Source organism: Triturus cristatus, chromosome 11, assembly GCF_964204655.1.
Source record: "Triturus cristatus chromosome 11, aTriCri1.1, whole genome shotgun sequence".
Lineage (NCBI taxonomy): Eukaryota > Metazoa > Chordata > Amphibia > Caudata > Salamandridae > Triturus > Triturus cristatus.
The window spans coordinates 750,894,876-750,918,461 of record NC_140594.1 but is presented as its reverse complement, the minus strand read 5'-3'; positions in this window follow the sequence as shown (position 1 = coordinate 750,918,461).

The window sequence follows — 23,586 nt, the reverse complement described above, 5'->3', positions numbered from 1 at the left end:
CCTCAACCATTAGGCCAGAGTAAGAGTTAAGACAGTAGCTATGAGGCCAGAGTAAGAGTCCAAGACCTTAACCATTAGGCCAGAGTAAGAGTTAAGACAGTAGCTATGAGGCCAGAGTAAGAGTTAAGACAGTAGCTATGAGGCCAGAGTAAGAGTTAAGGCAGTAGCTATGAGGCCAGAGTAAGAGTCCAAGACCTTAACCATTAGGCCAGAGTAAGAGTTAAGACAGTAGCTATGAGGCCAGAGTAAGAGTTAAGACAGTAGCTATTAGACCAGAGTAAGAGTTAAGACAGTAGCTATGAGGCCAGAGTAAGAGTTAAGACAGTAGCTATGAGGCCAGAGTAAGAGTCCAAGACCTTAACCATTAGGCCAGAGTAAGAGTTAAGACAGTAGCAATGAGGCCAGAGTAAGAGTTAAGACAGTAGCTATTAGGCCAGAGTAAGAGTTAAGACAGTAGCTATGAAGCCAGAGTAAGAGTTAAGACAGTAGCTATGAGGCCAGAGTAAGAGTTAAGACAGTAGCTATGAGGCCAGAGTAAGAGTCCAAGACCTTAACCATTATGCCAGAGTAAGAGTTAAGACAGTAGCTATGAGGCCAGAGTAAGAGTTAAGATAGTAGCTATTAGGCCAGAGTAAGAGTTAAGACAGTAGCTATGAGGCCAGAGTAAGAGTTAAGACAGTAGCTATGAGGCCAGAGTAAGAGTTAAGCCAGTAGCTATTAGGCCAGAGTAAGAGTTAAGACAGTAGCTATGAGGCCAGAGTAAGAGTTAAGACAGTAGCTATGAAGCCAGAGTAAGTGTTAAGACAGTAGCTATGAGGCCAGAGTAAGAGTCCAAGACCTTAACCATTAGGCCAGAGTAAGAGTTAAGACAGTAGCTATGAGGCCAGAGTAAGAGTTAAGATAGTAGCTATTAGGCCAGAGTAAGAGTTAAGACAGTAGCTATGAGGCCAGAGTAAGAGTTAAGACAGTAGCTATGAGGCCAGAGTAAGAGTTAAGACAGTAGCTATTAGGCCAGAGTAAGAGTTAAGACAGTAGCTATGAGGCCAGAGTAAGAGTTAAGACAGTAGCTATGAGGCCAGAGTAAGAGTCCAATACCTCAACCATTAGGCCAGAGTAAGAGTTAAGACAGTAGCTATGAAGCCAGAGTAAGAGTTAAGACAGTAGCTATGAGGCTAGAGTAAGAGTTAAGACAGTAGCTATGAGGCCAGAGTAAGAGTCCAAGACCTTAACCATTAGGCCAGAGTAAGAGTTAAGACAGTAGCTATGAGGCCAGAGTAAGAGTTAAGATAGAAGCTATTAGGCCAGAGTAAGAGTTAAGACAGTAGCTATGAGGCCAGAGTAAGAGTTAAGACAGTAGCTATGAGGCCAGAGTAAGAGTTAAGCCAGTAGCTATTAGGCCAGAGTAAGAGTCAAGACAGTAGCTATGAGGCCAGAGTAAGAGTTAAGACAGTAGCTATGAGGCCAGAGTAAGAGTCCAAGACCTCAACCATTAGGCCAGAGTAAGAGTTAAGACAGTAGCTATGAGGCCAGAGTAAGAGTCCAAGACCTTAACCATTAGGCCAGAGTAAGAGTTAAGACAGTAGCTATGAGGCCAGAGTAAAAGTTAAGACAGTAGCTATGAGGCCAGAGTAAGAGTTAAGACAGTTGCTATGAGGCCAGAGTAAGAGTCCAAGACCTTAACCATTAGGCCAGAGTAAGAGTTAAGACAGTAGCTATTAGGCCAGAGTAAGAGTTAAGACAGTAGCTATTAGGCCAGAGTAAGAGTTAAGACAGTAGCTATGAGGCCAGAGTAAGAGTTAAGACAGTAGCTATGAGGCCAGAGTAAGAGTCCAAGACCTTAACCATTAGGCCAGAGTAAGAGTTAAGACAGTAGCTATTAGGCCAGAGTAAGTGTTAAGACAGTAGCTATGAGGCCAGAGTAAGAGTTAAGACAGTAGCTATGAGGCCAGAGTAAGAGTCCAAGACCTTAACCATTAGGCCAGAGTAAGAGTTAAGACAGTAGCTATGAGGCCAGAGTAAGAGTTAAGACAGTAGCTATTAGGCCAGAGTAAGAGTTAAGACAGTAGCTATGAGGCCAGAGTAAGAGTCCAAGACCTTAACCATTAGGCCAGAGTAAGAGTTAAGACAGTATCTATGAGGCCAGAGTAAGAGTTAAGACAGTAGCTATGAGGCCAGAGTAAGAGTTAAGACAGTAGCTATGAGGCCAGAGTAAGAGTTAAGACAGTAGCTTAGGCCAGAGTAAGAGTTAAGACAGTAGCTATGAGGCCAGAGTAAGAGTCCAAGACCTTAACCATTAGGCCAGAGTAAGAGTTAAGACAGTAGCTATTAGGCCAGAGTAAGAGTTAAGACAGTAGCTATGAGGCCAGAGTAAGAGTTAAGACAGTAGCTATTAGGCCAGAGTAAGAGTTAAAGACAGTAGCTATGAGGCCAGAGTAAGAGTTAAAGACAGTAGCCATGAAGCCAGAGTAAGAGTCCAAGACCTTAACCATTAGGCCAGAGTAAGAGTTAAGACAGTACTTATGAGGCCAGAGTAAGAGTCCAAGACCTTAACCATTAGGCCAGAGTAAGAGTTAAGACAGTAGCTATGAGGCCAGAGTAAGAGTTCAAGACCTTAACCATTAGGCCAGAGTAAGAGTTAAGACAGTAGCTATGAGGCCAGAGTAAGAGTTCAAGACCTTAACCATTAGGCCAGAGTAAGAATTAAGACAGTAGCTATGAGGCCAGAGTAAGGGTTTTCACAGTAGCTATGAGGCCAGAGTAAGAGTTAAGACAGTAGCTATGAGGCCAGAGTAAGAGTTAAGACAGTAGCTATTAGGCCAGAGTAAGAGTTAAGACAGTAGCTATTAAGCCAGAGTAAGAGTTAAGACAGTAGCTATGAGGCAAGAGTAAGAGTTAAGACAGTAGCTATTAGGCCAGAGTAAGAGTCCAAGACCTTAACCATTAGGCCAGAGTAAGAGATAAGACAGTAGCTATTAGGCCAGAGTAAGAGTCCAAGACCTTAACCATTAGGCCAGAGTAAGAGTTAAGACAGTAGCTATGAGGCCAGAGTAAGAGTTAAGACAGTAGCTATGAGGCCAGAGTAAGAGTCCAAGACCTTAACCATTAGGCCAGAGTAAGAGTTAAGACAGTAGCTATGAGGCCAGAGTAAGAGTTAAGACAGTAGCTATTAGGCCAGAGTAAGAGTTAAGACAGTAGCTATGAAGCCAGAGTAAGAGTTAAGACAGTAGCTATGAGGCCAGAGTAAGAGTTAAGACAGTAGCTATGAGGCCAGAGTAAGACTCCAAGACCTTAACCATTAGGCCAGAGTAAGAGTTAAGACAGTAGCTATGAGGCCAGAGTAAGAGTTAAGATAGTAGCTATTAGGCCAGAGTAAGAGTTAAGACAGTAGCTATGAGGCCAGAGTAAGAGTTAAGACAGTAGCTATGAGGCCAGAGTAAGAGTTAAGCCAGTAGCTATTAGGCCAGAGTAAGAGTTAAGACAGGAGCTATGAGGCCAGAGTAAGAGTTAAGACAGTAGCTATGAAGCCAGAGTAAGTGTTACGACAGTAGCTATGAGGCCAGAGTAAGAATCCAAGACCTTAACCATTAGGCCAGAGTAAGAGTTAAGACAGTAGCTATGAGGCCAGAGTAAGAGTTAAGATAGTAGCTATTAGGCCAGAGTAAGAGTTAAGACAGTAGCTATGAGGCCAGAGTAAGAGTTAAGACAGTAGCTATGAGGCCAGAGTAAGAGTTAAGACAGTAGCTATTAGGCCAGAGTAAGAGTTAAGACAGTAGCTATGAGGCCAGAGTAAGAGTTAAGACAGTAGCTATGAGGCCAGAGTAAGAGTCCAATACCTCAACCATTAGGCCAGAGTAAGAGTTAAGACAGTAGCTATGAGGCCAGAGTAAGAGTCCAAGACCTTAACCATTAGGCCAGAGTAAGAGTTAAGACAGTAGCTATGAGGCCAGAGTAAGAGTTAAGACAGTAGCTATTAGGCCAGAGTAAGAGTTAAGACAGTAGCTATGAGGCCAGAGTAAGAGTTAAGACAGTAGCTATGAGGCCAGAGTAAGAGTCCAATACCTCAACCATTAGGCCAGAGTAAGAGTTAAGACAGTAGCTATGAGGCCAGAGTAAGAGTCCAAGACCTTAACCATTAGGCCAGAGTAAGAGTTAAGACAGTAGCTATGAGGCCAGAGTAAGAGTTAAGACAGTAGCTATGTGGCCAGAGTAAGAGTTAAGACAGTAGCTATGAGGCCAGAGTAAGAGTCCAAGACCTTAACCATTAGGCCAGAGTAAGAGTTAAGACAGTAGCTATTAGGCCAGAGTAAGAGTTAAGACAGTAGCTATGAGGCCAGAGTAAGAGTTAAGACAGTAGCTATGAGGCCAGAGTAAGAGTCCAAGACCTTAACCATTAGGCCAGCGTAAGAGTTAAGACAATAGCTATTAGGCCAAAGTAATAGTTAAGACAGTAGGTATGAGGCCAGAGTAAGAGTCCAAGACCTTAACCATTAGGCCAGAGTAAGAGCTAAGACAGTAGCTATGAGGCCAGAGTAAGAGTTAAGACAGTAGCTATGAGGCCAGAGTAAGAGTTAAGACAGTAGCTATGAGGCCAGAGTAAGAGTCCAAGACCTTAACCATTAGGCCAGAGTAAGAGTTAAGACAGTAGCTATGAGGCCAGAGTAAGAGTTAAGACAGTAGCTATTAGGCCAGAGTAAGAGTTAAGACAGTAGCTATGAGGCCAGAGTAAGAGTCCAAGACCTTAACCATTAGGCCAGAGTAAGAGTTAAGACAGTATCTATGAGGCCAGAGTAAGAGTTAAGACAGTAGCTATGAGGCCAGAGTAAGAGTTAAGACAGTAGCTATGAGGCCAGAGTAAGAGTTAAGACAGTAGCTATTAGGCCAGAGTAAGAGTTAAGACAGTAGCTATGAGGCCAGAGTAAGAGTCCAAGACCTTAACCATTAGGCCAGAGTAAGAGTTAAGACAGTAGCTATTAGGCCAGAGTAAGAGTTAAGACAGTAGCTATGAGGCCAGAGTAAGAGTTAAGACAGTAGCTATTAGGCCAGAGTAAGAGTTAAGACAGTAGCTATGAGGCCAGAGTAAGAGTTAAGACAGTAGCTATGAGGCCAGAGTAAGACTCCAAGACCTTAACCATTAGGCCAGAGTAAGAGTTAAGACAGTAGCTATGAGGCCAGAGTAAGAGTTAAGATAGTAGCTATTAGGCCAGAGTAAGAGTTAAGACAGTAGCTATGAGGCCAGAGTAAGAGTTAAGACAGTAGCTATGAGGCCAGAGTAAGAGTTAAGCCAGTAGCTATTAGGCCAGAGTAAGAGTTAAGACAGGAGCTATGAGGCCAGAGTAAGAGTTAAGACAGTAGCTATGAAGCCAGAGTAAGTGTTACGACAGTAGCTATGAGGCCAGAGTAAGAATCCAAGACCTTAACCATTAGGCCAGAGTAAGAGTTAAGACAGTAGCTATGAGGCCAGAGTAAGAGTTAAGATAGTAGCTATTAGGCCAGAGTAAGAGTTAAGACAGTAGCTATGAGGCCAGAGTAAGAGTTAAGACAGTAGCTATGAGGCCAGAGTAAGAGTTAAGACAGTAGCTATTAGGCCAGAGTAAGAGTTAAGACAGTAGCTATGAGGCCAGAGTAAGAGTTAAGACAGTAGCTATGAGGCCAGAGTAAGAGTCCAATACCTCAACCATTAGGCCAGAGTAAGAGTTAAGACAGTAGCTATGAGGCCAGAGTAAGAGTCCAAGACCTTAACCATTAGGCCAGAGTAAGAGTTAAGACAGTAGCTATGAGGCCAGAGTAAGAGTTAAGACAGTAGCTATTAGGCCAGAGTAAGAGTTAAGACAGTAGCTATGAGGCCAGAGTAAGAGTTAAGACAGTAGCTATGAGGCCAGAGTAAGAGTCCAATACCTCAACCATTAGGCCAGAGTAAGAGTTAAGACAGTAGCTATGAGGCCAGAGTAAGAGTCCAAGACCTTAACCATTAGGCCAGAGTAAGAGTTAAGACAGTAGCTATGAGGCCAGAGTAAGAGTTAAGACAGTAGCTATGTGGCCAGAGTAAGAGTTAAGACAGTAGCTATGAGGCCAGAGTAAGAGTCCAAGACCTTAACCATTAGGCCAGAGTAAGAGTTAAGACAGTAGCTATTAGGCCAGAGTAAGAGTTAAGACAGTAGCTATGAGGCCAGAGTAAGAGTTAAGACAGTAGCTATGAGGCCAGAGTAAGAGTCCAAGACCTTAACCATTAGGCCAGCGTAAGAGTTAAGACAATAGCTATTAGGCCAAAGTAATAGTTAAGACAGTAGGTATGAGGCCAGAGTAAGAGTCCAAGACCTTAACCATTAGGCCAGAGTAAGAGCTAAGACAGTAGCTATGAGGCCAGAGTAAGAGTTAAGACAGTAGCTATGAGGCCAGAGTAAGAGTTAAGACAGTAGCTATGAGGCCAGAGTAAGAGTCCAAGACCTTAACCATTAGGCCAGAGTAAGAGTTAAGACAGTAGCTATGAGGCCAGAGTAAGAGTTAAGACAGTAGCTATTAGGCCAGAGTAAGAGTTAAGACAGTAGCTATGAGGCCAGAGTAAGAGTCCAAGACCTTAACCATTAGGCCAGAGTAAGAGTTAAGACAGTATCTATGAGGCCAGAGTAAGAGTTAAGACAGTAGCTATGAGGCCAGAGTAAGAGTTAAGACAGTAGCTATGAGGCCAGAGTAAGAGTTAAGACAGTAGCTATTAGGCCAGAGTAAGAGTTAAGACAGTAGCTATGAGGCCAGAGTAAGAGTCCAAGACCTTAACCATTAGGCCAGAGTAAGAGTTAAGACAGTAGCTATTAGGCCAGAGTAAGAGTTAAGACAGTAGCTATGAGGCCAGAGTAAGAGTTAAGACAGTAGCTATTAGGCCAGAGTAAGAGTTAAGACAGTAGCTATGAGGCCAGAGTAAGAGTTAAAGACAGTAGCTATGAAGCCAGAGTAAGAGTCCAAGACCTTAACCATTAGGCCAGAGTAAGAGTTAAGACAGTACTTATGAGGCCAGAGTAAGAGTCCAAGACCTTAACCATTAGGCCAGAGTAAGAGTTAAGACAGTAGCTATGAGGCCAGAGTAAGAGTTCAAGACCTTAACCATTAGGCCAGAGTAAGAGTTAAGACAGTAGCTATGAGGCCAGAGTAAGAGTTCAAGACCTTAACCATTAGGCCAGAGTAAGAATTAAGACAGTAGCTATGAGGCCAGAGTAAGGGTTAACACAGTAGCTATGAGGCCAGAGTAAGAGTTAAGACAGTAGCTATGAGGCCAGAGTAAGAGTTAAGACAGTAGCTATTAGGCCAGAGTAAGAGTTAAGACAGTAGCTATTAAGCCAGAGTAAGAGTTAAGACAGTAGCTATGAGGCAAGAGTAAGAGTTAAGACAGTAGCTATTAGGCCAGAGTAAGAGTCCAAGACCTTAACCATTAGGCCAGAGTAAGAGATAAGACAGTAGCTATTAGGCCAGAGTAAGAGTCCAAGACCTTAACCATTAGGCCAGAGTAAGAGTTAAGACAGTAGCTATGAGGCCAGAGTAAGAGTTAAGACAGTAGCTATTAGGCCAGAGTAAGAGTTAAGACAGTAGCTATGAAGCCAGAGTAAGAGTTAAGACAGTAGCTATGAGGCCAGAGTAAGAGTTAAGACAGTAGCTATGATGCCAGAGTAAGACTCCAAGACCTTAACCATTAGGCCAGAGTAAGAGTTAAGACAGTAGCTATGAGGCCAGAGTAAGAGTTAAGATAGTAGCTATTAGGCCAGAGTAAGAGTTAAGACAGTAGCTATGAGGCCAGAGTAAGAGTTACGACAGTAGCTATGAGGCCAGAGTAAGAGTTAAGCCAGTAGCTATTAGGCCAGAGTAAAAGTTAAGACAGGAGCTATGAGGCCAGAGTAAGAGTTAAGACAGTAGCTATGAAGCCAGAGTAAGTGTTAAGACAGTAGCTATGAGGCCAGAGTAAGAATCCAAGACCTTAACCATTAGGCCAGAGTAAGAGTTAAGACAGTAGCTATGAGGCCAGAGTAAGAGTTAAGATAGTAGCTATTAGGCCAGAGTAAGAGTTAAGACAGTAGCTATGAGGCCAGAGTAAGAGTTAAGACAGTAGCTATGAGGCCAGAGTAAGAGTTAAGACAGTAGCTATTAGGCCAGAGTAAGAGTTAAGACAGTAGCTATGAGGCCAGAGTAAGAGTTAAGACAGTAGCTATGAGGCCAGAGTAAGAGTCCAATACCTCAACCATTAGGCCAGAGTAAGAGTTAAGACAGTAGCTATGAGGCCAGAGTAAGAGTCCAAGACCTTAACCATTAGGCCAGAGTAAGAGTTAAGACAGTAGCTATGAGGCCAGAGTAAGAGTTAAGACAGTAGCTATTAGGCCAGAGTAAGAGTTAAGACAGTAGCTATGAGGCCAGAGTAAGAGTTAAGACAGTAGCTATGAGGCCAGAGTAAGAGTCCAATACCTCAACCATTAGGCCAGAGTAAGAGTTAAGACAGTAGCTATGAGGCCAGAGTAAGAGTCCAAGACCTTAACCATTAGGCCAGAGTAAGAGTTAAGACAGTAGCTATGAGGCCAGAGTAAGAGTTAAGACAGTAGCTATGTGGCCAGAGTAAGAGTTAAGACAGTAGCTATGAGGCCAGAGTAAGAGTCCAAGACCTTAACCATTAGGCCAGAGTAAGAGTTAAGACAGTAGCTATTAGGCCAGAGTAAGAGTTAAGACAGTAGCTATGAGGCCAGAGTAAGAGTTAAGACAGTAGCTATGAGGCCAGAGTAAGAGTCCAAGACCTTAACCATTAGGCCAGCGTAAGAGTTAAGACAATAGCTATTAGGCCAAAGTAAGAGTTAAGACAGTAGGTATGAGGCCAGAGTAAGAGTCCAAGACCTTAACCATTAGGCCAGAGTAAGAGCTAAGACAGTAGCTATGAGGCCAGAGTAAGAGTTAAGACAGTAGCTATGAGGCCAGAGTAAGAGTTAAGACAGTAGCTATTAGGCCAGAGTAAGAGTTAAGACAGTAGCTATGAGGCCAGAGTAAGAGTCCAAGACCTTAACCATTAGGCCAGAGTAAGAGTTAAAACAGTAGCTATGAGGCCAGAGTAAGAGTTAAGGCAGTAGCTATGAGGCCAGAGTAAGAGTCCAAGACCTTAACCATTAGGCCAGAGTAAGAGTTAAGACAGTAGCTATGATGCCAGAGTAAGAGTTAAGACAGTAGCTATTAGGCCAGAGTAAGAGTTAAGACAGTAGCTATGAGGCCAGAGTAAGAGTTAAGACAGTAGCTATGAGGCCAGAGTAAGAGTCCAAGACCTTAACCATTAGGCCAGAGTAAGAGTTAAGACAGTAGCTATGAGGCCAGAGTAAGAGTTAAGACAGTAGCTATGAGGCCAGAGTAAGAGTTAAGACAGTAGCTATGAGGCCAGAGTAAGAGTCCAAGACCTTAACCATTAGGCCAGAGTAAGAGTTAAGACAGTAGCTATTAGGCCAAAGTAAGAGTTAAGACAGTAGCTATGAGGCCAGAGTAAGAGTTAAGACAGTAGCTATGAGGCCAGAGTAAGAGTCCAAGACCTTAACCATTAGGCCAGATTAAGAGTTAAGACAGTAGCTATGAGGCCAGAGTAAGAGTTAAGACAGTATCTATGAGGCCAGAGTAAGAGTCCAAGACCTTAACCATTAGGCCAGAGTAAGAGTTAAGACAGTAGCTATGAGGCCAGAGTAAGAGTTAAGACAGTAGCTATGAGGCCAGAGTAAGAGTTAAGACAGTAGCTATGAGGCCAGAGTAAGAATCCAAGACCTTAACCATTAGGCCAGAGTAAGAGTTAAGACAGTAGCTATGAGGCCAGAGTAAGAGTTAAGACAGTAGCTATGAGGCCAGAGTAAGAGTCCAAGACCTTAACCATTAGGCCAGAGTAAGAGTTAAGACAGTAGCTATGAGGCCAGAGTAAGAGTTAGGACAGTAGCTATGAGGCCAGAGTAAGAGTCTAAGACCTTAACCATTAGGCCAGAGTAAGAGTTAAGACAGTAGCTATGAGGCCAAAGTAAGAGTTAAGACAGTAGCTATGAGGCCAGAGTAAGAGTTAAGACAGTAGCTATTAGGCCAGAGTAAGTGTTAAGACAGTAGCTATGAGGCCAGAGTAAGAGTTAAGACAGTAGCTATGAGGCCAGAGTAAGAGTCCAAGACCTTAACCATTAGGCCAGAGTAAGAGTTAAGACAGTATCTATGAGGCCAGAGTAAGAGTTAAGACAGTAGCTATGAGGCCAGAGTAAGAGTCCAAGACCTTAACCATTAGGCCAGATTAAGAGTTAAGACAGTAGCTATGAGGCCAGAGTAAGAGTTAAGACAGTATCTATGAGGCCAGAGTAAGAGTCCAAGACCTTAACCATTAGGCCAGAGTAAGAGTTAAGACAGTAGCTATGAGGCCAGAGTAAGAGTTAAGACAGTAGCTATGAGGCCAGAGTAAGAGTTAAGACAGTAGCTATGAGGCCAGAGTAAGAATCCAAGACCTTAACCATTAGGCCAGAGTAAGAGTTAAGACAGTAGCTATGAGGCCAGAGTAAGAGTTAAGACAGTAGCTATGAGGCCAGAGTAAGAGTCCAAGACCTTAACCATTAGGCCAGAGTAAGAGTTAAGACAGTAGCTATGAGGCCAGAGTAAGAGTTAGGACAGTAGCTATGAGGCCAGAGTAAGAGTCTAAGACCTTAACCATTAGGCCAGAGTAAGAGTTAAGACAGTAGCTATGAGGCCAAAGTAAGAGTTAAGACAGTAGCTATGAGGCCAGAGTAAGAGTTAAGACAGTAGCTATTAGGCCAGAGTAAGTGTTAAGACAGTAGCTATGAGGCCAGAGTAAGAGTTAAGACAGTAGCTATGAGGCCAGAGTAAGAGTCCAAGACCTTAACCATTAGGCCAGAGTAAGAGTTAAGACAGTAGCTATGAGGCCAGAGTAAGAGTTAAGACAGTAGCTAGTAGGCCAGAGTAAGAGTTAAGACAGTAGCTATGAGGCCAGAGTAAGAGTCCACGACCTTAAACATTAGGCAAGAGTAAGAGTTAAGACAGTATCTATGAGGCCAGAGTAAGAGTTAAGACAGTAGCTATGAGGCCAGAGTAAGAGTTAAGACAGTAGCTATGAGGCCAGAGTAAGAGTCCAAGACCTTAACCATTAGGCCAGAGTAAGAGTTAAGACAGTAGCTATGAGGCCAGAGTAAGAGTTAAGACAGTAGCTATTAGACCAGAGTAAGAGTTAAGACAGTAGCTATGAGGCCAGAGTAAGAGTTAAGACAGTAGCTATGAGGCCAGAGTAAGAGTCCAAGACCTTAACCATTAGGCCAGAGTAAGAGTTAAGACAGTAGCAATGAGGCCAGAGTAAGAGTTAAGACAGTAGCTATTAGGCCAGAGTAAGAGTTAAGACAGTAGCTATGAAGCCAGAGTAAGAGTTAAGACAGTAGCTATGAGGCCAGAGTAAGAGTTAAGACAGTAGCTATGAGGCCAGAGTAAGAGTCCACGACCTTAAACATTAGGCCAGAGTAAGAGTTAAGACAGTATCTATGAGGCCAGAGTAAGAGTTAAGACAGTAGCTATGAGGCCAGAGTAAGAGTTAAGACAGTAGCTATGAGGCCAGAGTAAGAGTCCAAGACCTTAACCATTAGGCCAGAGTAAGAGTTAAGACAGTAGCTATGAGGCCAGAGTAAGAGTTAAGACAGTAGCTATGAGGCCAGAGTAAGAGTCCAAGACCTTAACCATTAGGCCAGAGTAAGAGTTAAGACAGTAGCTATGAGGCCAGAGTAAGAGTTAAGATAGTAGCTATTAGGCCAGAGTAAGAGTTAAGACAGTAGCTATGAGGCCAGAGTAAGAGTTAAGACAGTAGCTATGAGGCCAGAGTAAGAGTTAAGCCAGTAGCTATTAGGCCAGAGTAAGAGTTAAGACAGTAGCTATGAGGCCAGAGTAAGAGTTAAGACAGTAGCTATGAAGCCAGAGTAAGTGTTAAGACAGTAGCTATGAGGCCAGAGTAAGAGTCCAAGACCTTAACCATTAGGCCAGAGTAAGAGTTAAGACAGTAGCTATGAGGCCAGAGTAAGAGTTAAGATAGTAGCTATTAGGCCAGAGTAAGAGTTAAGACAGTAGCTATGAGGCCAGAGTAAGAGTTAAGACAGTAGCTATGAGGCCAGAGTAAGAGTTAAGACAGTAGCTATTAGGCCAGAGTAAGAGTTAAGACAGTAGCTATGAGGCCAGAGTAAGAGTTAAGACAGTAGCTATGAGGCCAGAGTAAGAGTCCAATACCTCAACCATTAGGCCAGAGTAAGAGTTAAGACAGTAGCTATGAAGCCAGAGTAAGAGTTAAGACAGTAGCTATGAGGCTAGAGTAAGAGTTAAGACAGTAGCTATGAGGCCAGAGTAAGAGTCCAAGACCTTAACCATTAGGCCAGAGTAAGAGTTAAGACAGTAGCTATGAGGCCAGAGTAAGAGTTAAGATAGAAGCTATTAGGCCAGAGTAAGAGTTAAGACAGTAGCTATGAGGCCAGAGTAAGAGTTAAGACAGTAGCTATGAGGCCAGAGTAAGAGTTAAGCCAGTAGCTATTAGGCCAGAGTAAGAGTCAAGACAGTAGCTATGAGGCCAGAGTAAGAGTTAAGACAGTAGCTATGAGGCCAGAGTAAGAGTCCAAGACCTCAACCATTAGGCCAGAGTAAGAGTTAAGACAGTAGCTATGAGGCCAGAGTAAGAGTCCAAGACCTTAACCATTAGGCCAGAGTAAGAGTTAAGACAGTAGCTATGAGGCCAGAGTAAAAGTTAAGACAGTAGCTATGAGGCCAGAGTAAGAGTTAAGACAGTTGCTATGAGGCCAGAGTAAGAGTCCAAGACCTTAACCATTAGGCCAGAGTAAGAGTTAAGACAGTAGCTATTAGGCCAGAGTAAGAGTTAAGACAGTAGCTATTAGGCCAGAGTAAGAGTTAAGACAGTAGCTATGAGGCCAGAGTAAGAGTTAAGACAGTAGCTATGAGGCCAGAGTAAGAGTCCAAGACCTTAACCATTAGGCCAGAGTAAGAGTTAAGACAGTAGCTATTAGGCCAGAGTAAGTGTTAAGACAGTAGCTATGAGGCCAGAGTAAGAGTTAAGACAGTAGCTATGAGGCCAGAGTAAGAGTCCAAGACCTTAACCATTAGGCCAGAGTAAGAGTTAAGACAGTAGCTATGAGGCCAGAGTAAGAGTTAAGACAGTAGCTATTAGGCCAGAGTAAGAGTTAAGACAGTAGCTATGAGGCCAGAGTAAGAGTCCAAGACCTTAACCATTAGGCCAGAGTAAGAGTTAAGACAGTATCTATGAGGCCAGAGTAAGAGTTAAGACAGTAGCTATGAGGCCAGAGTAAGAGTTAAGACAGTAGCTATGAGGCCAGAGTAAGAGTTAAGACAGTAGCTATTAGGCCAGAGTAAGAGTTAAGACAGTAGCTATGAGGCCAGAGTAAGAGTCCAAGACCTTAACCATTAGGCCAGAGTAAGAGTTAAGACAGTAGCTATTAGGCCAGAGTAAGAGTTAAGACAGTAGCTATGAGGCCAGAGTAAGAGTTAAGACAGTAGCTATTAGGCCAGAGTAAGAGTTAAGACAGTAGCTATGAGGCCAGAGTAAGAGTTAAAGACAGTAGCCATGAAGCCAGAGTAAGAGTCCAAGACCTTAACCATTAGGCCAGAGTAAGAGTTAAGACAGTACTTATGAGGCCAGAGTAAGAGTCCAAGACCTTAACCATTAGGCCAGAGTAAGAGTTAAGACAGTAGCTATGAGGCCAGAGTAAGAGTTCAAGACCTTAACCATTAGGCCAGAGTAAGAGTTAAGACAGTAGCTATGAGGCCAGAGTAAGAGTTCAAGACCTTAACCATTAGGCCAGAGTAAGAATTAAGACAGTAGCTATGAGGCCAGAGTAAGGGTTTTCACAGTAGCTATGAGGCCAGAGTAAGAGTTAAGACAGTAGCTATGAGGCCAGAGTAAGAGTTAAGACAGTAGCTATTAGGCCAGAGTAAGAGTTAAGACAGTAGCTATTAAGCCAGAGTAAGAGTTAAGACAGTAGCTATGAGGCAAGAGTAAGAGTTAAGACAGTAGCTATTAGGCCAGAGTAAGAGTCCAAGACCTTAACCATTAGGCCAGAGTAAGAGATAAGACAGTAGCTATTAGGCCAGAGTAAGAGTCCAAGACCTTAACCATTAGGCCAGAGTAAGAGTTAAGACAGTAGCTATGAGGCCAGAGTAAGAGTTAAGACAGTAGCTATGAGGCCAGAGTAAGAGTCCAAGACCTTAACCATTAGGCCAGAGTAAGAGTTAAGACAGTAGCTATGAGGCCAGAGTAAGAGTTAAGACAGTAGCTATTAGGCCAGAGTAAGAGTTAAGACAGTAGCTATGAAGCCAGAGTAAGAGTTAAGACAGTAGCTATGAGGCCAGAGTAAGAGTTAAGACAGTAGCTATGAGGCCAGAGTAAGACTCCAAGACCTTAACCATTAGGCCAGAGTAAGAGTTAAGACAGTAGCTATGAGGCCAGAGTAAGAGTTAAGATAGTAGCTATTAGGCCAGAGTAAGAGTTAAGACAGTAGCTATGAGGCCAGAGTAAGAGTTAAGACAGTAGCTATGAGGCCAGAGTAAGAGTTAAGCCAGTAGCTATTAGGCCAGAGTAAGAGTTAAGACAGGAGCTATGAGGCCAGAGTAAGAGTTAAGACAGTAGCTATGAAGCCAGAGTAAGTGTTAAGACAGTAGCTATGAGGCCAGAGTAAGAATCCAAGACCTTAACCATTAGGCCAGAGTAAGAGTTAAGACAGTAGCTATGAGGCCAGAGTAAGAGTTAAGATAGTAGCTATTAGGCCAGAGTAAGAGTTAAGACAGTAGCTATGAGGCCAGAGTAAGAGTTAAGACAGTAGCTATGAGGCCAGAGTAAGAGTTAAGACAGTAGCTATTAGGCCAGAGTAAGAGTTAAGACAGTAGCTATGAGGCCAGAGTAAGAGTTAAGACAGTAGCTATGAGGCCAGAGTAAGAGTCCAATACCTCAACCATTAGGCCAGAGTAAGAGTTAAGACAGTAGCTATGAGGCCAGAGTAAGAGTCCAAGACCTTAACCATTAGGCCAGAGTAAGAGTTAAGACAGTAGCTATGAGGCCAGAGTAAGAGTTAAGACAGTAGCTATTAGGCCAGAGTAAGAGTTAAGACAGTAGCTATGAGGCCAGAGTAAGAGTTAAGACAGTAGCTATGAGGCCAGAGTAAGAGTCCAATACCTCAACCATTAGGCCAGAGTAAGAGTTAAGACAGTAGCTATGAGGCCAGAGTAAGAGTCCAAGACCTTAACCATTAGGCCAGAGTAAGAGTTAAGACAGTAGCTATGAGGCCAGAGTAAGAGTTAAGACAGTAGCTATGTGGCCAGAGTAAGAGTTAAGACAGTAGCTATGAGGCCAGAGTAAGAGTCCAAGACCTTAACCATTAGGCCAGAGTAAGAGTTAAGACAGTAGCTATTAGGCCAGAGTAAGAGTTAAGACAGTAGCTATGAGGCCAGAGTAAGAGTTAAGACAGTAGCTATGAGGCCAGAGTAAGAGTCCAAGACCTTAACCATTAGGCCAGCGTAAGAGTTAAGACAATAGCTATTAGGCCAAAGTAATAGTTAAGACAGTAGGTATGAGGCCAGAGTAAGAGTCCAAGACCTTAACCATTAGGCCAGAGTAAGAGCTAAGACAGTAGCTATGAGGCCAGAGTAAGAGTTAAGACAGTAGCTATGAGGCCAGAGTAAGAGTTAAGACAGTAGCTATGAGGCCAGAGTAAGAGTCCAAGACCTTAACCATTAGGCCAGAGTAAGAGTTAAGACAGTAGCTATGAGGCCAGAGTAAGAGTTAAGACAGTAGCTATTAGGCCAGAGTAAGAGTTAAGACAGTAGCTATGAGGCCAGAGTAAGAGTCCAAGACCTTAACCATTAGGCCAGAGTAAGAGTTAAGACAGTATCTATGAGGCCAGAGTAAGAGTTAAGACAGTAGCTATGAGGCCAGAGTAAGAGTTAAGACAGTAGCTATGAGGCCAGAGTAAGAGTTAAGACAGTAGCTATTAGGCCAGAGTAAGAGTTAAGACAGTAGCTATGAGGCCAGAGTAAGAGTCCAAGACCTTAACCATTAGGCCAGAGTAAGAGTTAAGACAGTAGCTATTAGGCCAGAGTAAGAGTTAAGACAGTAGCTATGAGGCCAGAGTAAGAGTTAAGACAGTAGCTATTAGGCCAGAGTAAGAGTTAAGACAGTAGCTATGAGGCCAGAGTAAGAGTTAAAGACAGTAGCTATGAAGCCAGAGTAAGAGTCCAAGACCTTAACCATTAGGCCAGAGTAAGAGTTAAGACAGTACTTATGAGGCCAGAGTAAGAGTCCAAGACCTTAACCATTAGGCCAGAGTAAGAGTTAAGACAGTAGCTATGAGGCCAGAGTAAGAGTTCAAGACCTTAACCATTAGGCCAGAGTAAGAGTTAAGACAGTAGCTATGAGGCCAGAGTAAGAGTTCAAGACCTTAACCATTAGGCCAGAGTAAGAATTAAGACAGTAGCTATGAGGCCAGAGTAAGGGTTAACACAGTAGCTATGAGGCCAGAGTAAGAGTTAAGACAGTAGCTATGAGGCCAGAGTAAGAGTTAAGACAGTAGCTATTAGGCCAGAGTAAGAGTTAAGACAGTAGCTATTAAGCCAGAGTAAGAGTTAAGACAGTAGCTATGAGGCAAGAGTAAGAGTTAAGACAGTAGCTATTAGGCCAGAGTAAGAGTCCAAGACCTTAACCATTAGGCCAGAGTAAGAGATAAGACAGTAGCTATTAGGCCAGAGTAAGAGTCCAAGACCTTAACCATTAGGCCAGAGTAAGAGTTAAGACAGTAGCTATGAGGCCAGAGTAAGAGTTACGACAGTAGCTATGAGGCCAGAGTAAGAGTTAAGCCAGTAGCTATTAGGCCAGAGTAAAAGTTAAGACAGGAGCTATGAGGCCAGAGTAAGAGTTAAGACAGTAGCTATGAAGCCAGAGTAAGTGTTAAGACAGTAGCTATGAGGCCAGAGTAAGAATCCAAGACCTTAACCATTAGGCCAGAGTAAGAGTTAAGACAGTAGCTATGAGGCCAGAGTAAGAGTTAAGATAGTAGCTATTAGGCCAGAGTAAGAGTTAAGACAGTAGCTATGAGGCCAGAGTAAGAGTTAAGACAGTAGCTATGAGGCCAGAGTAAGAGTTAAGACAGTAGCTATTAGGCCAGAGTAAGAGTTAAGACAGTAGCTATGAGGCCAGAGTAAGAGTTAAGACAGTAGCTATGAGGCCAGAGTAAGAGTCCAAAACCTCAACCATTAGGCCAGAGTAAGAGTTAAGACAGTAGCTATGAGGCCAGAGTAAGAGTTAAGACAGTAGCTATGAGGCCAGAGTAAGAGTTAAGCCAGTAGCTATTAGGCCAGAGTAAGAGTTAAGACAGTAGCTATGAGGCCAGAGTAAGAGTTAAGACAGTAGCTATGAAGCCAGAGTAAGTGTTAAGACAGTAGCTATGAGGCCAGAGTAAGAGTCCAAGACCTTAACCATTAGGCCAGAGTAAGAGTTAAGACAGTAGCTATGAGGCCAGAGTAAGAGTTAAGATAGTAGCTATTAGGCCAGAGTAAGAGTTAAGACAGTAGCTATGAGGCCAGAGTAAGAGTTAAGACAGTAGCTATGAGGCCAGAGTAAGAGTTAAGACAGTAGCTATTAGGCCAGAGTAAGAGTTAAGACAGTAGCTATGAGGCCAGAGTAAGAGTTAAGACAGTAGCTATGAGGCCAGAGTAAGAGTCCAATACCTCAACCATTAGGCCAGAGTAAGAGTTAAGACAGTAGCTATGAAGCCAGAGTAAGAGTTAAGACAGTAGCTATGAGGCTAGAGTAAGAGTTAAGACAGTAGCTATGAGGCCAGAGTAAGAGTCCAAGACCTTAACCATTAGGCCAGAGTAAGAGTTAAGACAGTAGCTATGAGGCCAGAGTAAGAGTTAAGATAGAAGCTATTAGGCCAGAGTAAGAGTTAAGACAGTAGCTATGAGGCCAGAGTAAGAGTTAAGACAGTAGCTATGAGGCCAGAGTAAGAGTTAAGCCAGTAGCTATTAGGCCAGAGTAAGAGTCAAGACAGTAGCTATGAGGCCAGAGTAAGAGTTAAGACAGTAGCTATGAGGCCAGAGTAAGAGTCCAAGACCTCAACCATTAGGCCAGAGTAAGAGTTAAGACAGTAGCTATGAGGCCAGAGTAAGAGTCCAAGACCTTAACCATTAGGCCAGAGTAAGAGTTAAGACAGTAGCTATGAGGCCAGAGTAAAAGTTAAGACAGTAGCTATGAGGCCAGAGTAAGAGTTAAGACAGTTGCTATGAGGCCAGAGTAAGAGTCCAAGACCTTAACCATTAGGCCAGAGTAAGAGTTAAGACAGTAGCTATTAGGCCAGAGTAAGAGTTAAGACAGTAGCTATTAGGCCAGAGTAAGAGTTAAGACAGTAGCTATGAGGCCAGAGTAAGAGTTAAGACAGTAGCTATGAGGCCAGAGTAAGAGTCCAAGACCTTAACCATTAGGCCAGAGTAAGAGTTAAGACAGTAGCTATTAGGCCAGAGTAAGTGTTAAGACAGTAGCTATGAGGCCAGAGTAAGAGTTAAGACAGTAGCTATGAGGCCAGAGTAAGAGTCCAAGACCTTAACCATTAGGCCAGAGTAAGAGTTAAGACAGTAGCTATGAGGCCAGAGTAAGAGTTAAGACAGTAGCTATTAGGCCAGAGTAAGAGTTAAGACAGTAGCTATGAGGCCAGAGTAAGAGTCCAAGACCTTAACCATTAGGCCAGAGTAAGAGTTAAGACAGTATCTATGAGGCCAGAGTAAGAGTTAAGACAGTAGCTATGAGGCCAGAGTAAGAGTTAAGACAGTAGCTATGAGGCCAGAGTAAGAGTTAAGACAGTAGCTATTAGGCCAGAGTAAGAGTTAAGACAGTAGCTATGAGGCCAGAGTAAGAGTCCAAGACCTTAACCATTAGGCCAGAGTAAGAGTTAAGACAGTAGCTATTAGGCCAGAGTAAGAGTTAAGACAGTAGCTATGAGGCCAGAGTAAGAGTTAAGACAGTAGCTATTAGGCCAGAGTAAGAGTTAAGACAGTAGCTATGAGGCCAGAGTAAGAGTTAAAGACAGTAGCCATGAAGCCAGAGTAAGAGTCCAAGACCTTAACCATTAGGCCAGAGTAAGAGTTAAGACAGTACTTATGAGGCCAGAGTAAGAGTCCAAGACCTTAACCATTAGGCCAGAGTAAGAGTTAAGACAGTAGCTATGAGGCCAGAGTAAGAGTTCAAGACCTTAACCATTAGGCCAGAGTAAGAGTTAAGACAGTAGCTATGAGGCCAGAGTAAGAGTTCAAGACCTTAACCATTAGGCCAGAGTAAGAATTAAGACAGTAGCTATGAGGCCAGAGTAAGGGTTTTCACAGTAGCTATGAGGCCAGAGTAAGAGTTAAGACAGTAGCTATGAGGCCAGAGTAAGAGTTAAGACAGTAGCTATTAGGCCAGAGTAAGAGTTAAGACAGTAGCTATTAAGCCAGAGTAAGAGTTAAGACAGTAGCTATGAGGCAAGAGTAAGAGTTAAGACAGTAGCTATTAGGCCAGAGTAAGAGTCCAAGACCTTAACCATTAGGCCAGAGTAAGAGATAAGACAGTAGCTATTAGGCCAGAGTAAGAGTCCAAGACCTTAACCATTAGGCCAGAGTAAGAGTTAAGACAGTAGCTATGAGGCCAGAGTAAGAGTTAAGACAGTAGCTATGAGGCCAGAGTAAGAGTCCAAGACCTTAACCATTAGGCCAGAGTAAGAGTTAAGACAGTAGCTATGAGGCCAGAGTGAGAGTTAAGATAGTAGCTATGAGGCCAGAGTAAGAGTTAAGACAGTAGCTATGAGGCCAGAGTAAGAGTCCAAGACCTTAACCATTAGGCCAGAGTAAGAGTTAAGACAGTAGCTATTAGGCCAAAGTAAGAGTTAAGACAGTAGCTATGAGGCCAGAGTAAGAGTTAAGACAGTAGCTATGAGGCCAGAGTAAGAGTCCAAGACCTTAACCATTAGGCCAGATTAAGAGTTAAGACAGTAGCTATGAGGCCAGAGTAAGAGTTAAGACAGTATCTATGAGGCCAGAGTAAGAGTCCAAGACCTTAACCATTAGGCCAGAGTAAGAGTTAAGACAGTAGCTATGAGGCCAGAGTAAGAGTTAAGACAGTAGCTATGAGGCCAGAGTAAGAGTTAAGACAGTAGCTATGAGGCCAGAGTAAGACTCCAAGACCTTAACCATTAGGCCAGAGTAAGAGTTAAGACAGTAGCTATGAGGCCAGAGTAAGAGTTATGATAGTAGCTATTAGGCCAGAGTAAGAGTTAAGACAGTAGCTATGAGGCCAGAGTAAGAGTTAAGACAGTAGCTATGAGGCCAGAGTAAGAGTTAAGCCAGTAGCTATTAGGCCAGAGTAAGAGTTAAGACAGGAGCTATGAGGCCAGAGTAAGAGTTAAGACAGTAGCTATGAAGCCAGAGTAAGTGTTAAGACAGTAGCTATGAGGCCAGAGTAAGAATCCAAGACCTTAACCATTAGGCCAGAGTAAGAGTTAAGACAGTAGCTATGAGGCCAGAGTAAGAGTTAAGATAGTAGCTATTAGGCCAGAGTAAGAGTTAAGACAGTAGCTATGAGGCCAGAGTAAGAGTTAAGACAGTAGCTATGAGGCCAGAGTAAGAGTTAAGACAGTAGCTATTAGGCCAGAGTAAGAGTTAAGACAGTAGCTATGAGGCCAGAGTAAGAGTTAAGACAGTAGCTATGAGGCCAGAGTAAGAGTCCAATACCTCAACCATTAGGCCAGAGTAAGAGTTAAGACAGTAGCTATGAGGCCAGAGTAAGAGTCCAAGACCTTAACCATTAGGCCAGAGTAAGAGTTAAGACAGTAGCTATGAGGCCAGAGCAAGAGTTAAGACAGTAGCTATTAGGCCAGAGTAAGAGTTAAGACAGTAGCTATGAGGCCAGAGTAAGAGTTAAGACAGTAGCTATGAGGCCAGAGTAAGAGTCCAATACCTCAACCATTAGGCCAGAGTAAGAGTTAAGACAGTAGCTATGAGGCCAGAGTAAGAGTCCAAGACCTTAACCATTAGGCCAGAGTAAGAGTTAAGACAGTAGCTATGAGGCCAGAGTAAGAGTTAAGACAGTAGCTATGTGGCCAGAGTAAGAGTTAAGACAGTAGCTATGAGGCCAGAGTAAGAGTCCAAGACCTTAACCATTAGGCCAGAGTAAGAGTTAAGACAGTAGCTATGAGGCCAGAGTAAGAGTTAAGACAGTAGCTATGAGGCCAGAGTAAGAGTCCAAGACCTTAACCATTAGGCCAGCGTAAGAGTTAAGACAATAGCTATTAGGCCAAAGTAAGAGTTAAGACAGTAGGTATGAGGCCAGAGTAAGAGTCCAAGACCTTAACCATTAGGCCAGAGTAAGAGCTAAGACAGTAGCTATGAGGCCAGAGTAAGAGTTAAGACAGTAGCTATGAGGCCAGAGTAAGAGTTAAGACAGTAGCTATGAGGCCAGAGTAAGAGTCCAAGACCTTAACCATTAGGCCAGAGTAAGAGTTAAGACAGTAGCTATGAGGCCAGAGTAAGAGTTAAGACAGTAGCTATTAGGCCAGAGTAAGAGTTAAGACAGTAGCTATGAGGCCAGAGTAAGAGTCCAAGACCTTAACCATTAGGCCAGAGTAAGAGTTAAGACAGTATCTATGAGGCCAGAGTAAGAGTTAAGACAGTAGCTATGAGGCCAGAGTAAGAGTTAAGACAGTAGCTATGAGGCCAGAGTAAGAGTTAAGACAGTAGCTATTAGGCCAGAGTAAGAGTTAAGACAGTAGCTATGAGGCCAGAGTAAGAGTCCAAGACCTTAACCATTAGGCCAGAGTAAGAGTTAAGACAGTAGCTATTAGGCCAGAGTAAGAGTTAAGACAGTAGCTATGAGGCCAGAGTAAGAGTTAAGACAGTAGCTATTAGGCCAGAGTAAGAGTTAAGACAGTAGCTATGAGGCCAGAGTAAGAGTTAAAGACAGTAGCTATGAAGCCAGAGTAAGAGTCCAAGACCTTAACCATTAGGCCAGAGTAAGAGTTAAGACAGTACTTATGAGGCCAGAGTAAGAGTCCAAGACCTTAACCATTAGGCCAGAGTAAGAGTTAAGACAGTAGCTATGAGGCCAGAGTAAGAGTTCAAGACCTTAACCATTAGGCCAGAGTAAGAGTTAAGACAGTAGCTATGAGGCCAGAGTAAGAGTTCAAGACCTTAACCATTAGGCCAGAGTAAGAATTAAGACAGTAGCTATGAGGCCAGAGTAAGGGTTAACACAGTAGCTATGAGGCCAGAGTAAGAGTTAAGACAGTAGCTATGAGGCCAGAGTAAGAGTTAAGACAGTAGCTATTAGGCCAGAGTAAGAGTTAAGACAGTAGCTATTAAGCCAGAGTAAGAGTTAAGACAGTAGCTATGAGGCAAGAGTAAGAGTTAAGACAGTAGCTATTAGGCCAGAGTAAGAGTCCAAGACCTTAACCATTAGGCCAGAGTAAGAGTTAAGACAGTAGCTATGAGGCCAGAGTAAGAGTCCAAGACCTTAACCATTAGGCCAGAGTAAGAGTTAAGACAGTAGCTATGAGGCCAGAGTAAGAGTTAAGACAGTAGCTATTAGGCCAGAGTAAGAGTTAAGACAGTAGCTATGAAGCCAGAGTAAGAGTTAAGACAGTAGCTATGAGGCCAGAGTAAGAGTTAAGACAGTAGCTATGATGCCAGAGTAAGACTCCAAGACCTTAACCATTAGGCCAGAGTAAGAGTTAAGACAGTAGCTATGAGGCCAGAGTAAGAGTTAAGATAGTAGCTATTAGGCCAGAGTAAGAGTTAAGACAGTAGCTATGAGGCCAGAGTAAGAGTTAAGACAGTAGCTATGAAGCCAGAGTAAGAGTTAAGCCAGTAGCTATTAGGCCAGAGTAAAAGTTAAGACAGGAGCTATGAGGCCAGAGTAAGAGTTAAGACAGTAGCTATGAAGCCAGAGTAAGTGTTAAGACAGTAGCTATGAGGCCAGAGTAAGAATCCAAGACCTTAACCATTAGGCCAGAGTAAGAGTTAAGACAGTAGCTATGAGGCCAGAGTAAGAGTTAAGACAGTAGCTATTAGGCCAGAGTAAGAGTTAAGACAGTAGCTATGAGGCCAGAGTAAGAGTTAAGACAGTAGCTATGAGGCCAGAGTAAGAGTCCAATACCTCAACCATTAGGCCAGAGTAAGAGTTAAGACAGTAGCTATGAGGCCAGAGTAAGAGTCCAAGACCTTAACCATTAGGCCAGAGTAAGAGTTAAGACAGTAGCTATGAGGCCAGAGTAAGAGTTAAGACAGTAGCTATTAGGCCAGAGTAAGAGTTAAGACAGTAGCTATGAGGCCAGAGTAAGAGTCCACGACCTTAAACATTAGGCCAGAGTAAGAGTTAAGACAGTATCTATGAGGCCAGAGTAAGAGTTAAGACAGTAGCTATGAGGCCAGAGTAAGAGTTAAGACAGTAGCTATGAGGCCAGAGTAAGAGTCCAAGACCTTAACCATTAGGCCAGAGTAAGAGTTAAGACAGTAGCTATGAGGCCAGAGTAAGAG